The sequence below is a fragment of the Diceros bicornis genome, chromosome 14, assembly GCF_020826845.1.
Source record: "Diceros bicornis minor isolate mBicDic1 chromosome 14, mDicBic1.mat.cur, whole genome shotgun sequence".
NCBI classification, from domain to species: domain Eukaryota; kingdom Metazoa; phylum Chordata; class Mammalia; order Perissodactyla; family Rhinocerotidae; genus Diceros; species Diceros bicornis.
This window is the reverse complement of record NC_080753.1, coordinates 39698012-39714568: the sequence shown is the minus strand read 5'-3', so window position 1 is coordinate 39714568 and position 16557 is coordinate 39698012. Positions and strand designations below refer to the sequence as shown.

At 38.7% G+C, this 16557-nt stretch overlaps 4 non-coding genes across 4 annotated transcripts; 3 read left to right on the top strand and 1 right to left on the bottom strand.

The window, feature by feature from the left end:
* The first annotated feature begins 165 nt into the window (after positions 1-165).
* Positions 166-237, top strand: TRNAQ-CUG (transfer RNA glutamine (anticodon CUG)). Its single transcript has one exon. It is a non-coding gene; the product is annotated as a tRNA-Gln (tRNA).
* Positions 238-6438: 6201 nt separating this feature from the next.
* On the bottom strand, positions 6439-6520 carry TRNAS-UGA (transfer RNA serine (anticodon UGA)). Its single transcript has one exon. It is a non-coding gene; the product is annotated as a tRNA-Ser (tRNA).
* Positions 6521-9170: 2650 nt separating this feature from the next.
* Positions 9171-9252, top strand: TRNAS-AGA (transfer RNA serine (anticodon AGA)). The gene has a single exon. It is a non-coding gene; the product is annotated as a tRNA-Ser (tRNA).
* Positions 9253-14161: 4909 nt separating this feature from the next.
* Positions 14162-14243, top strand: TRNAS-AGA (transfer RNA serine (anticodon AGA)). Its single transcript has one exon. It is a non-coding gene; the product is annotated as a tRNA-Ser (tRNA).
* Positions 14244-16557: the final 2314 nt, after the last annotated feature.

Here is a 16557-nt window from a genome sequence, read left to right as displayed (position 1 = left end):
AAATAGAAGAAGATAAAATACAATAAAATCTCCTAGGATTTTCTTCCAAAGAGTGTCGTGAGTTGACATGCACTAAGAGTTTTGACTGATAAAGTAGACTAAATATTTTCAGTAGAGTTACTCTAACTCATCATGGACAATTACGGAAAGGGCTCTTGTATGCGCGGTTCCATGGTGTAATGGTTAGCACTCTGGACTCTGAATCCAGCGATCCGAGTTCAAGTCTCGGTGGAACCTGCTTCCTCTTGTAGTCTCCCTCGCGTCTTCCTCCTGGAAAACACAGCTCACCTAAATGGCTGAAATCAATTTGGCCCGTCATATCTCCTGTCAGTTCCTGCAAGTCCCGACACATCCGCGTCTGGGTGAGGAGGCGGGAATGGAATTCCATTCTAGTTTAATGGAACTTATTTCATGAGGAAGAAAGGAAGCATCAGGAGTAAATACAGGAGGAAGATGGCAAAAGCCCTGCACTCTGCTGAGACTAGAACAACTCTAAGAAAAAGCGATAATCGACTCATAGAAAGTTTATTTTCTGTGCACATTAAAAAACATGTTTGAAATTGTTAAATATTGCAAATATAGGAAATAAATAATTTTAATGGCGTTGGAGAATATACAGTTAATAGCAAATTTCCCTTCTGCCCATGGCTTCCAGCTGCAGTTTTGCCCCCGCCCCTACCTCCTCACCCACAGACCGCTGAACCCAGTTCATATGTATAAAATACAGTCAGACACACCACACACACACAGAAACCAAATGTGGAAAATCTTAAATTAGGTAACTCTAAGTGGAAGGGCATATGGGTCTCATTATTACATTTAAAAAATATCTACAGATTTAACATATTTCAAAGTAGAAATTTGAGGAAAATCCATAATGGTATTTTCATTGCAATGTTCATCTGGTCATTTGCCACTCACAAAATACCAAACATCCCTCTTTCTCAGCTAAAATGAGTGACTACTGCTATTTCTTTGCTAATTACATTTTTTGTAGAAGTTTCTTTTTTTCATTTGTTCTTGTACTGTTTTGCACAGGTCTTAGGATTTTTGTTTTTGTTTTTATTTTTTTTTTTTTCACTTTTAGTATAGTATTGCCTTGGATAAAGTTAGTTTGGTTTTCTTTTCCTGGCTTGGAAATTTTCAGACATTTCACATAGGCTATGGGCTGGGAAGATTCCATCCCAACAAGTAATCTCATTATGATACCAGGTTGTGTGTAAGGCTTTTAAGCAAATTTTTTTCTCACAACCTACACGTATCACTAATTCAGTGTGCTCACAATGCAGATTCTCCCCCTCTTCTCTGGTCTTATTCACTGCCTGCTTCTTCTCAATACTGCTTCTTTGTGTAAATTGCTTATCCAAACATTCACATCCAGGTTCTTCATCATAAATGAGTTCTGTGAAGTGTCTGCTACTACATGCAAACACATTCCATTGTTCACAACCAGAAATTGTTGGTTTTCTCTCTCATAGTGTACCACTAACTGTAAAACACTATGTACTTCTGAGTTTTTTGCAAGTACTGTACTAGAAAAACACTCCTTATGGTCTCATTACACCACTTTGACCTTCACAGAATGTAGAATCTACTCTTCATACTCCATCGTTCATATATACAGATCTCTTTTAGTTTGGTCAGAATTGAAGTTTGCTTTATTCTTTCTTATATTCCTAGATACGTACATTTTCCCTAGATACATACATAAATGTGAAAAATTCTCTACTCTGCAACTGTAAACCCCTAAGTCTTTATTGCATACATTATTGCCATCAGAAGATTACACAGATGAGTTGAAATCAGAAAATTTAAAAAAGATACGGTCAGTAGACATTTTGTCTCTACTGAAAAACTGACAGCCGTGGTTGATTAAAACCTATAGCCATATAGATTAGTCTGGTTATCACAGAGGAGGAGAGGAAGGATTGTGGAGATTCTTTTGTTGTCTGGTTTTTCTTATTATGCCTGAGAAGATTCAGCCTAATTTAAGAAGAAGAAGGTATGAATGAAGTACATATATATATGTCCAGAGAATTAGAAATTTAGTTTACCAACAATTGGTACCAACTACTTATTATATATGGATGATAAAGTTGTCATGGGAAAAAATGAATTTTTTTTTCTATTCTTCAATTCCAACCAGAATAAAGCATTTCTTCAAGATTATACATATATTTGAGCCTGAAATCCTCACATTAAAATCTTCAAGTAGTACCAACCGAGCTATTTAAGCACTCTGGAACCCTTTATTGCTCACATTAAGAAAAGAAAGGATCCAGGAGCTGGCCCAGTGGGGCCGCAGTTAAGTTCTCGTGCTCCACTGTGGCGGCCCGGGGTTCGCAGGTTCATACCGGGGCCGATGCACCGCTTGTCAAGCCATGCTGTGGCAGCGTCCCATATAAAGTAGAGGGAAAAGGGCATGGATGTTAGCCTAGGGCCAATCTTCCTCAGCAAAAAGAGGAGGATTGGCAATGGATGTTAGCTCAGGGCTAGTCTTCTTCACAAAAAGAAAAAGAAAAAGAAAAGAAACGGTCCAGACAGTACTTTCAAGTGTGATCAAGGTCATTTCTGCAACACTCTTCCATCAAGAGTATTACCACCTACATCAACACTCTTTTAGTGTCTGTTTCCTAGGATACTCTATGGACAGATCATTTTATTGTCTACAAACTAAACATGCCCTGCCACCAGCTCAGAAGTGTTCTGGTATAAGGATTGTCCTAAAATGGAATAAATCATGCCAGTGACCTTTGATCCCCTCAAAGTTCAGTCATCTCTCACCATGCAAGTGGCCCCATTTGAGATTGTATTAATGTCTCTCATTACCCACATGATGATCCATTGTGAAGTGGAGCTCAAAGAATTTGGTCAAAATCAATATTCTTCATTCTTATCCCGAAAGAATTTTGATATATTGAATTTCAATTTTGAAATTAAGAGGTAAAACAGAATTTTGTCACAAGAGAAGTGTTGCTATAGAGGAAGAAAGAAAAGAAAAAGAGCAATTGTAACATCCAGAAGCTGGCCTGGCACTCAGAGCCAGCCCATGTTATTCTCCTATTTAACATCATAATTTCACAGAATACCAACATCAGACATCAGACATGGTTACTCTGAGATCATGATAAAGTGAGAGAAAATAGGCGACTTCACAACTTTGTCTAAGCTCAGACGAAAACAAGTCACTGTGCCACCCACAAAATACCAAAATGAGTGACTGCTACTTCTTTACCAGTTACAGCTTTATCCTCACTCTAGTCTGCCTCCTTACAAATAAGATCAATTGAGGTACCCAGTCATTGAACAGCCCCTGCTTTCTGACAGCTTCTAATCTGGAGCAGAGCCCCCCTTCTTTCGACCCTCAGCCCAATCACCCAACTAAAGCCCAAATCCTAGAATAGGTTCTTTCTAATATCTTCTTAAATGAAACACCTCATGATTCCACTAGTGTGTGTTCTCCCTCACTGAATGAATAATAAACCCAACCGGTTCAACTACGGGTGTGTTCCTGATAGTCTGGCTGGAGGGCATTGACACTATCCACATAATGCCAAAGATTTACAGTTTGTTTTTGGAATTCAAAGCAGACATTTGAGTTAATTATGTTCCATGAATCAAGGCGCATTATTGTTACTGGTCCATAGAAAGTTCTTCTTTTGACTTGATTGATCGATATTTTCCCTTTCTCACTGTAACATTCTACGTCTTCTAACTCCAGTAGCAACAGTTTTTACTGTTTATTATGTAACATTTTATTTGAATGTTTTCTTGTGAAATATGTAGCTCTGTTTGCATGAGTTTTTGTTATTTTATATGAACAGTAAAATGTTCCTACATGGTTTTTACATTAATTTGTTAGTTTCTCTCATTGTATCTTACTTCAGTGTGTGCATCCACCTAGTTTTATTTATCAACTCACTGAGTCCTAGACAAATAGATTGACTAAAAATACCACCAGTATAAATACCACTAAATTGAACATACTCATAGATTTCTTCCTATAGACTTGTGGGATATACAGCATAGAACAGAATGAAAAGTTGCATCACATGGTATATATATCTTTTATTTAGTTAGATGGTGACAGATTTGTCTCCAAAATGACTCCATAATTTTCAACCAGCAGTTTAGAAGCATTGAATAGTCCTACAACAGTATCAACGCTTCAAAATTTCTGTCATTCTAACTTTTATCCATTTAAAAGAGGTCAAATGACACGTCATTTTTTAAAATTGTGTCTCAAAGATTACAATGATTTTTAAACACCTGTTGAATTTCTAGGCCATCTCATCTGTAAACTAGTCTTTGTAAAGACCGTTTCTTTTTTTTTTAAAGGCTATCTATCTCTTAATTGATGGATTTTCTTCCTGTCTCCATAATGGACTCCCTCTAATCTCTGCCACAAAGGTAACTTTGAATGTATTTAATGTTTACATTTTTACTAGAATTTGTTCCTGCAAAGCAGATGTCAATTTTTTGAGCATTTTATTTTACATAGATGATATTTAACCATATATCTCATTCTGTTACTAAAATTTTCACAATTTTTAAAAGATTTATCCATATAGTTATGCGTAGATCTATTCCTTTTAAATGCTGCATAATACTTTCTGGTGTGAATACACTTTCTTTGACACAAAATACTTCTTAGCTGAATATAAAATCCTACACTTACATTACGTTTCCCTAAGAATCTTGTAGGTGTTTTTCCTACTCTCTCACACCATTGAATATTATTCTAGAGAGGGCTGCTTCCAGCATGATGTTTTTTTCCCTTAGCAATAAAGTGATCTATTTATTGGCTTCCTAAATAATTATTTCTTTATCTTCAAAGTCACATAATTTTGCCAGGAAATATACTGCTTTTGTTTTTCTCTAAATGTTATCACCTTTTTCCTCTGCCCCATCCTTGCCATCTCTTCTCTCTCATCCAAAACTGCTCCCATCTTTCTGTCTTCCAGACAAGAACTTATAAGCTGCTGAATCTACTATTTGTTTCTTCCAATCATTTGTGAAACTCACAGAAACACTTTTGTCCACTGAAAGTGCTAGAGGAAATAGGGAGTGCTGACATAAGAATCTGCTCTGGGCTCTCTATGCAGCAGAACTGAAGCATTAATTCTTCCTAACTAAGACATTTGTTGATCACTGCTTTGTAGAGTTTTTAAAATCTCACTGCCTTCTAATATATGTTATTTAACTCGTTTCTCTCTGTCTCTGGAGCCAAAATAGTTGTTAGCTTTCTTTTAAACTAGTCTTAGACTGTACACCCAAATCCTGTTGGTTGAAAAAGTCTTTTCCAGGATCTGGTGTCCAGAGCTGAAAAGGTCTAGTGTGTGAGCGGCTCTTTACAAACTGTGAAGAAACACCCTGCTCAAAAACAGGCAAACTTCCATGGATCGATGAAAGATATTCCCTGTGTCAAAGATAACACAATCACCAAACACCCACGGGCAGCAATATTCTATCCCAGGCTAAATCCAGCATCTTAAATCATACCCCTTTCCGTGGCCTTATCACCAGAGAGGGTAAATCCAGAACAGCGAACCAACTCTGAATTGTAGAGGTAGGTGGTGGCGTGAATCCCCAGCATAGGCAGAAGCAGATCAGCAGCTGTTGAGGTGGTTATGGGGGGCTTGGAGCCAAAACCAAGCGACATCCAAGTTCCATCCTCCTGCTTTCTTAGTTCTGAGACCTCAATCATATTATTTACCGTTGTGGACCCTGTGGTCTCTCTGATGAGTATGTTGTGAGGATCTATAAATAAGACATGTAAAGCCTCTGGAATGGTGGTGTGTAGTAAGGGCTTGAAAACTAGGACCTGCTATCTATCATTCTGGGGTAATAACAAATCTAACCATGAATCTGCTAGCTTGATATTTTTAGGAGTGTCCCCTGAGAAACATACGGAAACCTAAGTTCACGAACCTACCTGAAAGCCCTCAGTTTAAATGCCATCTCATTGTGTGGCATTGGGCAGTGTCTTCATCTTCATTATACGGAGATAAAAATATGGGGTTCATGCTTAACTCGTATCTTCTTGATGCATCTTAAGTGTTCAATAAAAGTTATCTGTCAGTATCACCACTTTTTATGAATCCTAACATCCCTTGAGTTGACAGTAGCTATGAGTTGACGGTGGTTAAGGAGAGTACCACGGTGCCATTAGAGCAAAGGTGGCTGGAGTACGACACAACGTTATGTCTGAGTGACTTCCTGCTGGCTGTGATCTGAGACATTTAATGAAGTAAAAGGAATTGCCCTCTGTAGCTGATGCCAAATTTGAAGTATTCTCGACAGAATGTCTTTTGTTTGAATCTGCAGGTGGAGGATCCGTGTTGGAGAAGAACAACTTGGAGTGCAGGAACTTGGGTTGGTTTTGGTTAAATTACCTTGGAAAACCCAAGGAAAGTCATGCAGCCTTCCCGGTAAAACCGTAGTCGGCAGGATTTGAACCTGCGCGGGGAAACCCCAATGGATTTCAAGTCCATCGCCTTAACCACTCGGCCACGACTACCAGCTCGCCATCATTTTTAAGGGCTGAGGGGAACTAGCAGTGGATGTGCGGAGCGTTCCCAAGCAGAAGGTCTGGCAACAAAAAGTTGCCTCGTTCTGTTCAATCCTGTCCCTCAAGAAGGAAAGAGCTCGTCCAGAGCAAATCAACAACCAGCTGGTGATGCTGCAATTCAATAAAAGGCTCCTAGACTAGCGACACTAATTTCCTGGGCGCTGGAGCTTGTGCACTGGCTGCTGACATCCGCAGACACGCACGATCACACCTAATTCTCAGGAACAGGCGGAAGAGGAGTCTTGAGTTGACAGCTCTGAACAACCTCGAGGTCGCAAATGCCAGCGGGAGAAGGAACGGGAATGAAGGAACGCGCGAGATTGAAGGGACGTCTGCACTTACAGAGTTAAACTCGAAATCAGGAATGTCTTCGATGACCTTAAACTGACTTGTCCTTCCAAAAGAACGGTTAAAACCTGACTGGGGCGAAAGTTCGGGATGAGAGGCGGAGAAGGGGGGCTAGTTTCTGTCCTGAGTGGAAAAGACCAGGCAGGGAAGGTCTCTGACTCCTTCGGGGAAAGTTCACTCCTGTCGTCCTGGGGAAGAACCGAGACCATTCCGAAGAGACGGAAGCCCTCAGCCGCTGGAGTCCGGGAAAAGGGAGGCACTCAGAATCCAGACTTCCCAAGAATCCGAACTGAGAGAGAGGACACTCTCTGTCCCGCCCAACGCAGAAAAGCGCAAAAAAGAAATGACAAGGTGTAAATGTTAGAATAAATCTAGCTAAATTAATAGGATTGATTCTTGGGTCAGAGACTACTGTCGTCTACTACTACAGGGCGATAATGAGGGGGAGGGTTGGACCAGATTCGTTTTTATGGAAATGTCAGGAACCCTAAAACCAAGGACTTTCTCTCTGAGTTCTAGGAATGGAAGTGTGTCACCAGCGCATAAACTAGTCGATTTAGACAGAATCTCGGATACAAAAGGAACATGACCTCCATGGATGAGGCCGAATATGTTAAAGCTCTCTCACATCTGTTTTCCTTTAGCATAATAAGAATAATGCTCCCCTCACTGTATTCTTGCAAATATTTTTGTTCTTACTACTCTAGCACTTGCTATGTGCTCATTTAGGCTCACATAGGGTTTCTGAACTTTAACACAGCAAGTTCATTTTGAAGTTTATTGTCCTTGAGCAATCTTCTCAAAGTATTGCCTCTGAGCAGCAGGGTGTGCACTACCTGAGGACATGTGAGAAATGGGAATTCTCTGGCTCAACTTCAGATCTACAGACTCAGAAATGAGGGAAGAGGGGGGAGGAGGGCCGGGAGATCCGCTAGTTTGTTTTAACAAGAAGCCAGCTGGGTAGTTCTGATGCCCACTGAAGTTTGAGAACCACTTTCCTAGGCAAGTAATCTTAAACTGAAAAAAAATACGTGCTGCACAAAATTATTTTTATTTCTCACTGTGAGAGTAAAAAATAGATAATAAAAAATGGATAAATATTTAAATATTTTTGCTTCATCTGCCTAATAGAGAATTACAAAGCCACTAAAATGTCATTTTGGAAACTTTTGTAATTGCTCTGGGAAATTTTTATTATATAAGGTTCACTGACAAGAGCAGGATACAATAAACATAACTTCAAACAAGCAAAAAATTTTGCCTGTGAAATACTGGGGGAAGTGGAGGAATCCTTGAAAATGTTGCAATGCTGATTTCTGGGTAGTGGGATTATGAGTTAATTTTTTGTTTGTTTTCTACAGTGTGAAGTAATCATTATCAAGTTTTATAAGTGAATAGCAGAGCAATGTATTTTATTGACTTATTGGTTATTTATTGATGTTGCTCAAGAGTTGACATTTGCCTTAAGTGGTCCTTGGATTAATCATCTTTGCTCAATGCACTCTACAGTGAATACATTCACCTTGAACTTGTTCCTCAAATAATCAATGCCAGTTAGAGATTGGGAGAATTAATAAAGACTTCTACATCCCTTCTTGCTTGCTGACATTTAACTGGGCTTTTTAAAAATTTTAAATCATTTTTAAAGCACATTGAGGTAGAGAACAGTTTTATACATCTTTTACATTTGTAATACAAATTTTCATATTTTTAAGGCTTGGGGAACTGTTTTATTTGAGGTATGTTTCTAAACATGTGTAATTATTCCTACATATGGCTACAGAAAAAGAAAGTTTCGAAATAGGTGAGACAATCCTTTAAATCAAATGGTTGTGTGTTTTTTAGAAGACTGCTACAGAATCTTCCTTATATGGATGCCCAAAATTTTATTTTAAAAATTGATGGTGACTTCGAGTTAGTCAAATCATTGCTGTATTCATGATTCTGCGCCGGATAGCAGAGCATGTATCATCTCACGGATCCCCATCAGAAGCGGACAGAGCAGGTAGATGGGCTCCTCGGATGGCTCTTGCTTGTTCCCCTTCCATCAGGCCATCAGAATAACGGTCCTCTCCAGTCTGAGGAGGAAGAATTACTTGCCACTTTGCCACAACAGCATGATATTCGTCTAAATGATGTCAAAGAGTTAGAAACATTGACAACAAATGCACTTTCCGGTAGAAAATGTGACCTATTGAAGAGATCTGAAGTCGGCATGGCTCCTAATGCTAATGAGTTGTAAAGTTTCTGTGTAGTCGTGGCCGAGTGGTTAAGGCGATGGACTAGAAATCCATTGGGGTTTCCCCGCGCAGGTTCGAATCCTGCCGACTACGGTACCTTTCCCTTTGGAGAAGTAATGTGTTGACCCTTGAAGAGTTTGAGAATCTGCTTGAAATATGATTGTTCCCCAACCAGACTAAACAGTCTCTTATTATGTACCGCTAAAACACGCTTGCTTTTCCAAAGAGAGATTAACAGAGATGAACACGACTTCTCTATTTTTATTGCTCTTTAAAAAGTAATTTCACCACAGTTCTAATGGTGTTTTCTTTTCCCCACAAAACAGCCCAGGCTTTGGTGTACCTCCCTGTTTTCTGCAACCCAAACCTTGCTTTGAAGGCAGCCTTTCCTGAAGAACAGCGTTAGCAGGAGTGTGTTTGCCTCTCCAAGGAATTGCACCCTTATCAGGGCTCTTCTCCAGTCATGCACGTCCTCGTTCACATCAGAAAAGGAAATTCCAGGAAATCTTGTACGAAATACAAGTGAAAGCCACGACTCAGAGCTCTAGTCACCAAGTGGAGAATCCAAAGTAGATATTAATAAACAAACCACTACACAATTAAAGAAATTGAGTAAAGCCATTTTCTTTGAAATCCAATCCAAAGAGTCATTGACATCGCACCGGGCTGGCTTGTCCTGGGGTCCAGGACAGTGGTGAACAGAGAGGGACTAAAACTGAAGTGAGATTTTGACTCATTCTGGGCACAGAATTAGGAAACAAAATCCCATTGTATGATAACAAGTATGGGTTAAGGTATTAAAGGAATGGGAATCACAGTTGAGCACCTTCCCAGGAATTCCTAGGAGAATTTGGTCTATCACTGCCTTGGCAGCTTAGTGGAGCTGGTCTTCACATCTCTTGTGGAGATCTGTGTGGAACTGACATATTTTAGTGCACCTCATCCAAGAATGCTTCTAATAACTTTTCGTAAACACAGTAGTTGCCTTATTCTTCATTAAATATCAGATCCCTTCGTCTTTAATGTGTGTCTTCAGAGGCATAAAGCATAATAAAAAGCATTGAGTTGCAAAGCCATGTGGGTCAGTGATGCTAAGCTGTGACAAGTCCTCTTTGCTGAGCAGTGCTGGCAGGATGAACACAACTTGCTTCTGTCTACTAAGACCTGGGTTTCTGGAGGATGAACTTGCTCTTTTTCTGCAAAACTCACATCTCTCATCTCTCCCTCTCTCACACCCAGCATACTGGTTGCTTTGACTCTGAGAAACTAATAGAATTCTAGAATATCAAAGCTAATGAAATGTTAAGACTCTTCTGGGGAAACAATTCCTAGTTTTAGAGTTGAGGAAAGTGACCCACATAACTTCAATGTATAGAATTTAAAAATAAAAATTTGTTTAAAAAGATATCTTAGAAAATAAGGTTAATAGTATAAGCAGGAGTTCCTCTGATTCTGAATGCTTCCCTCTGGAGAAGACCATGGAGAGTCAAGCATGGGTTCTGGGGGCTGGAGCAGAAATCCTCAGCCAGGACTGATCATTACACAGAATTTTGGTTTGTGGAGTATCGACCTGTGATCTGGTTTCTGAATACTTTCTAAGATTCTGAGAGGAGTTATTATCTCTTTACTTTTAAATTGTTGAGTTGTCGTGTAGACAAGGAAAATAAAACCGAAAACAAGACATACTGGTGGACAGGGTCACAAAAACCAGAGTAGTAGCAATTGCAACAGAGGATGTAAGTAAGGAAATGGAGACCTGATAAAGCAATACTTTACTTCCCTTGGTCATTTTGATATTCAGAGAGAAGCTCTAGAGAAGGAGCACATTTCCAGTAGAAATGTATGTGAGCCAAAGATGAAATTTAAAATTTTCTAATAGCCATATTAAAAATTAAAGAGACAAGCATAATTAATTTTAATAAGATATTTATTTCACCCAATATATCCAAAATATCACTTAAACATGTAAGCAATTTGAAAAATTGATGACGAGGTACTTTATGTCTTTTTTTTTTTTCTTGTACAGATTCTTCAAAGTCTGGCTTGTATTTTACACTCAGAGTGTATCCCATTAGGGACCAAGTGCTCAATAGTCACGTATGGCAAGTGGCTAAAGTATTGGACATCACAGATCTAGAGTGTGTAGAGAGCATAAAACTAAGTTGGTACAAGATTGAAACCAAGGGACAGTCTACACAGGAAACAATTGGCTACAGTCTAAGATACAAGTCTTCTTGGTGCACACTTCTGAGTGCCTTCAGGACTATGGTCTCTGTAACACCCAGTAACTAAACTCACTATTTCAGTGCACTCTTACCTCCTTCAGTATCTGTCTGTGAAAGCCCAGTGAGTGCTGCTCACAGCTACTGTTCCAGTGCTGTGGGTGGCACCTGTCCCAGCATGGTAGGCAGCTCCTGTCTGAGCATGATAAGCAGCTCCTGTTTCAGAACAGTGGGCAGCTCCTGCCTCAGCATGGTGGGCACTGTCAATCAATTTCAGGGACTGTTTCTGGGAAGGTAGAGGCCAGGAAGTCCATGTACCTTCTCCACTCATCACTCTCTTTTTTCATTTGTTTCAGCAGTGGGGGGTCATTCGTCTCTGGTTGGCTGAGTTGCTGGCCTTAAAGTCAAGGTAGAGTTCCTCAATTGTAAAAATTGAAGATTAGCTTCTCCACTATTGGAGTCTCTCACTCCCAGGTTCTTCACCTCCTGAAATACTGTGCATCCTTACAGACTGCCTTCCTGTGTCTCTTACTTTGAAAAACCTTCAAGTTTATCCCCCATCTTCTGCTTCTATGACCTTTAAGTTGTCTTTACCATAACTTTGTTTAAGAAAATGCAACAATAATATTAGTGCTTCCATAGTTCTTTGCACATATGTCTCATATCAAACTGTTTCTATATTTATCATTCATCCTGCCTGCCAGCACGTGTCTGTTTGAAGAAATGAATGGTTTAAATTATAATCTTAATTCTCAAAGTCAAGATGATCAATTATGAAATCACTGTAAATGATTTACACTAATGTAGTGGAAACTAACCGTATCTGTTAATATAACTAGTGTTGTATCCTCTACTATATAGTATGTTCCTTTAGAGTGTCCTTTCATCTCTTTTGTTTTCTTGGCACCATGTAAGTCTCAAAAAAGTAGATGATCAGTTAATCTATCATTTCTTTATATATTTTAAGAACCATTGATATTTCCTTTGTTGCATCTGTTAGTCTTTCAGAAGCAAAAAATAACATCTTAGATAAAATGCTATTTGTGAGATATCAATGACTGCGAAATGGAAAGTGCCACTTCTAAGTGGCAATTGCAATAAACACAATGAAAACACAGGATTCAGAGTACTCATTAAGACTGAAGAGAACTAATGTTGCCTAGCATCTGTCTCCCTTTTACATGCTTCCTTCTTCAACAAGAAAGGGAGAATATCACAAATCAAGGGCTTCTTCTCAATGGAGACCTTAGAGGAAGGGTTGAAAAGGAGCTGAAGTAGAGATTACAATCACCTCTGGTTAAAAAAGAACAGGGTTCCATTCCACTCTGTTGGGCCTACATATATCTCATTCAAGTGTCCCACATGTGAACTGTGAGGAACTCACACCCCATGAGCCCTCTGAGAAAGGAGAGAGAAACCCCAAGAACTGGTTTCATGAGGACCTTAGCTTCAGGCATGGGTATATTTTTGGCCTCCTAATTGAGGTTAATGACTCACGCAGCCACATTTCAATGATGGTATTTCTTTAGTCGCTTTGTACTTAATTACAGTTTAGTGATGGAGAGGCTTATTAGTTAAAATTAGGTTATGGGACATAAAGGAGATTCTCAAATGCAGAGTGTTCTCAGCCTGATGTCCATGGTCTCCAATGGTATTTGTGAATTCCCTGACGTGGTTTCCACAATTCTTTTGTGTCGGGAGCATCTCTCTGAGAGAAGGTTAATAAGTTTTATTTTACATACCATGGGATTTTAAGCCAAAAAATAAATTAAGAATCTCTTTCTTAATAACTGCATGACCATTGAATGAGAAGAAGAATTTGCTAGCTCTATCATAGTCATGTATCTGATAACGGACTTGCATCTGGAATATGTAAAAAACTCTTACAACTCAGTAAGGAAAAGACAGATAACCCATTAACAAATGGGCAAAGGGCATGAGTAGGCATTTCTTCAAGAAAGATAGACAAATGGCCAATAAGGACACGAAAAATGCTTGGTATCATTAGCCATCTGGGGAATGCAAATCAAAACCACAATGAGATACCACTTCATACCCACTAGGATGGCTTTAATGAAAATGCCATATATGACAACAAGTGTTGGGGAGAATATGGAGAAATCAGAAGCATCATACACTGCTAGTGGGAATGAAAATGGTGCATCCATGTTGGAAAACAGTCTGGCAGTTCCTCAAATGATTAAACATAGAGTAACCATATGACCCAGCAATTTCACTCCTAGATATATAAATAAGATGAGGGAAAACTTATAAGTAAATAATAAAAATAGTAAAACAAGTTATTTTGAAGTATTTTGAGTGAAAACTAAAATCTCCCTTCAATTAGATGCTCAGCTATTCAATTTCTGTTTACAGCAGCAAACGGAAACCAGGTCTGATATAACCTTCCAGAGTTAAAATACATGCGTATACATAATCTTTTCATTCTATTTTTAAAAAATCGTTGCTATTACATATTATTCTTCAGTGAACGTTAAAGCTTGTTCCAGTTGTGTGATGTATCTCATGGATCTTCATCAGAAGCTGGCAGAGCAGAAAGCTAATCTCATTCCAACAACCTGTCAGAGTAAGGAGTCCTTCCAATTCTGAGGATAAAGTGTTACTTGCCAATATGGTGCAACAGCATGATAGTCATCCAAATGACATCAAAGAACAGGAAACATTGACTGCAAATACACTTTATGTTATGTGATTTGATATTCTAAGGGGAGTTAAATGTCACCGTGGCTATTTACTTTTCTGAAGCAGCACGTTACCGTGTAGTCGTGGCCGAGAGGTTAAGGCGATGGACTAGAAATCCATTGGGGTCTCCCCGCGCAGGTTCGAATCCTGCCGACTACGTCATTCCTCTTTGGAAAAGTCACCTATAGACACATTACTAGTTTGAGGGTCTGCTGTTGCCTCCCAGAAAGAAACTTGACTGTTCCCAACGTGGCTTTTCGCGGTACCTGTGAAAGACTTCACCTGTTTCCCTAAACAGCAGGAGATTAACATTACTTCTCTGTTTCTGTTTTTTTTAAGTAATCGACTACCGTTCCAGCGGTGTTTTCTTTTCGCCCAAGAAAAACTCAGGCTCTGGTGATGCCTTCCTGTTCCCTGAAATCAAAACCCTGCTTTGAAGGCAGCCTTTCCTAAAGAAAAAAGTTAGCAGGAGTGTTTGCTTGTCGAAGGAATTGCACCCTCATCAGGGTTCTTCTCCACTCTGCATGTCCTCATTCACGCAGAGAAGAAAATTCCAGGAAACCTTGTATCAGATACAAGTGAAAGCCGACTCAGAGCTATAGCCGCCTAGTCGAGAATCCAAACTGGATATTAATAAGCAAATCAATACACAACTAAAGAAATTAAGTAAAGCTGTTTTCTTTGTAATCCAATCAACAACTTCACACTGGGCTAGTTTGTCCTGGGGTCCAGGACAGCAGTGAAGAGAGAGGGACTAAATAATTAAGTGATATTTTTACTCATTCTGAGCACAGAGCCAAGCCCACTTCAGATGCAGAATCTCATTGTATAATTAACAAAGTATGGTTAATGTATTGACCAAAGGAATGATAACCATAGCTGAGTATCTTCCTAGGAATTCCAAGGAGAATTTGGTCTAACACTACCTTAGCAGCTTAGTGGAGCTTGTCCTCACCTCTCTTGCCATTCAGAGTTTTCTCTTTTTTCTTTGAAGTCTGTTAGACATACCATTCTCCTTTTCCCATTTCTGATAGCAGTGATTTATGCCTTCTTTTGATCAGTTTATCCAAGGGTTTAGCAATTTTGTAATTTGTTCCAGATAAAATTTCAGCTTTGTAGGTCATCTTCATTTTGTATTTCTATTCTAATGCATTAAATCAGCCATTTTATTCATTATTTCCTTCCCTGAGATTTCTTTGAATAATATTTATTGATTATTTTCTAATTTCTTTGACCATATCATTAGATCAATGCTGTTCAACTTTTTTTTTAGTTTTACATAGGTAATTAAGAGCTTGAACATCCATCTAAGTGTATCTTTGGCTACACAAAACATATTTTCATATAAATTATTTTCAGTGTCATTCTTTTCAATATAGTTTTTAATTCCCATTTAGATATCTTCTTCAAAGTATATGCACATTTCTAATCTTGCAAACACATCATAATTTTCAGTTTTTAATTGATATCCAGCAAAATGTATTGTGGTTAAACACTAGTATCTATCTTTTAGAACTGTTAGAATTTTGGAAACTTGCTTTGTAACCAGCAAAGGGAAAGGTCTGTTTTTTTTTCAAAGTTCCATGTGTGCTTGAAAAAGAGGTTTGTCTTCAGAAGTTGAACCGTGTAGCGCTACCTATATGTAAGTTAGGTCAAATTTAGGAACTGTATTGTTTAAAACCTTTACATCCTTATGTTTGTTTTTTTTTTTCTCTCTCTCTCTCTCTTCTCCATTTTTTTTTTCTCTTTTTCCTGAGGGAGAGATATTGTGTTAAAATATTCTAACTATGATTGTGGCATTATCTCTTTCTATTTCTAATTTTGTAAATTTTGCCTTATACATTTTAGGAATCTTTGATCCCCTTTTTTGCATCTCTTTGTCTTCCAAAGCAACATTCTACATAAGGCATTCTAAATAAGATGCTATTTATGAGATATTTATGGTTGGCAGATGGCAAGTGTCATCTTTAAGTAGCACTTACATAAACAAGAGGACACCCAGTGGGAAAACAATCTGGGCTTAAATTACGTACAATTCAGAATACTCATAGAGACATAAGAGAAGGAGTATGCTTTTGATTCTGCCTCTCTTTTTCCCACATCTCTTCTCAGTAAGAAAGAGATAATATCACCAATCAAGGGCTTCTTCTCAATGGAGATCTCAGAGTGGGGTTGAAATGGAGCTGAAATAGAGTTTCAATCACCCTCTAAATAGCTAAGTTCCTCTCCATTCGGCTGGACCTACATGTGTCTCTTTCTAGTGTCCCAATAGTGTTTTGTGAGGAACCCACATCCTGTGAACCCTCTGAGAAAAAAAGAGAGAGAAATTCAAAGAATTGATTTTACTAGGATCTCAGCTTTGGGGCATGGATGCACTTTGGCCCCCTAATTAACAAGATTGAGGTTAATGAATTCAAATTGAGTTAAAGAATTCAAAAGTGATATTTCTTAAACAGCATCAGGCTTAAAATAC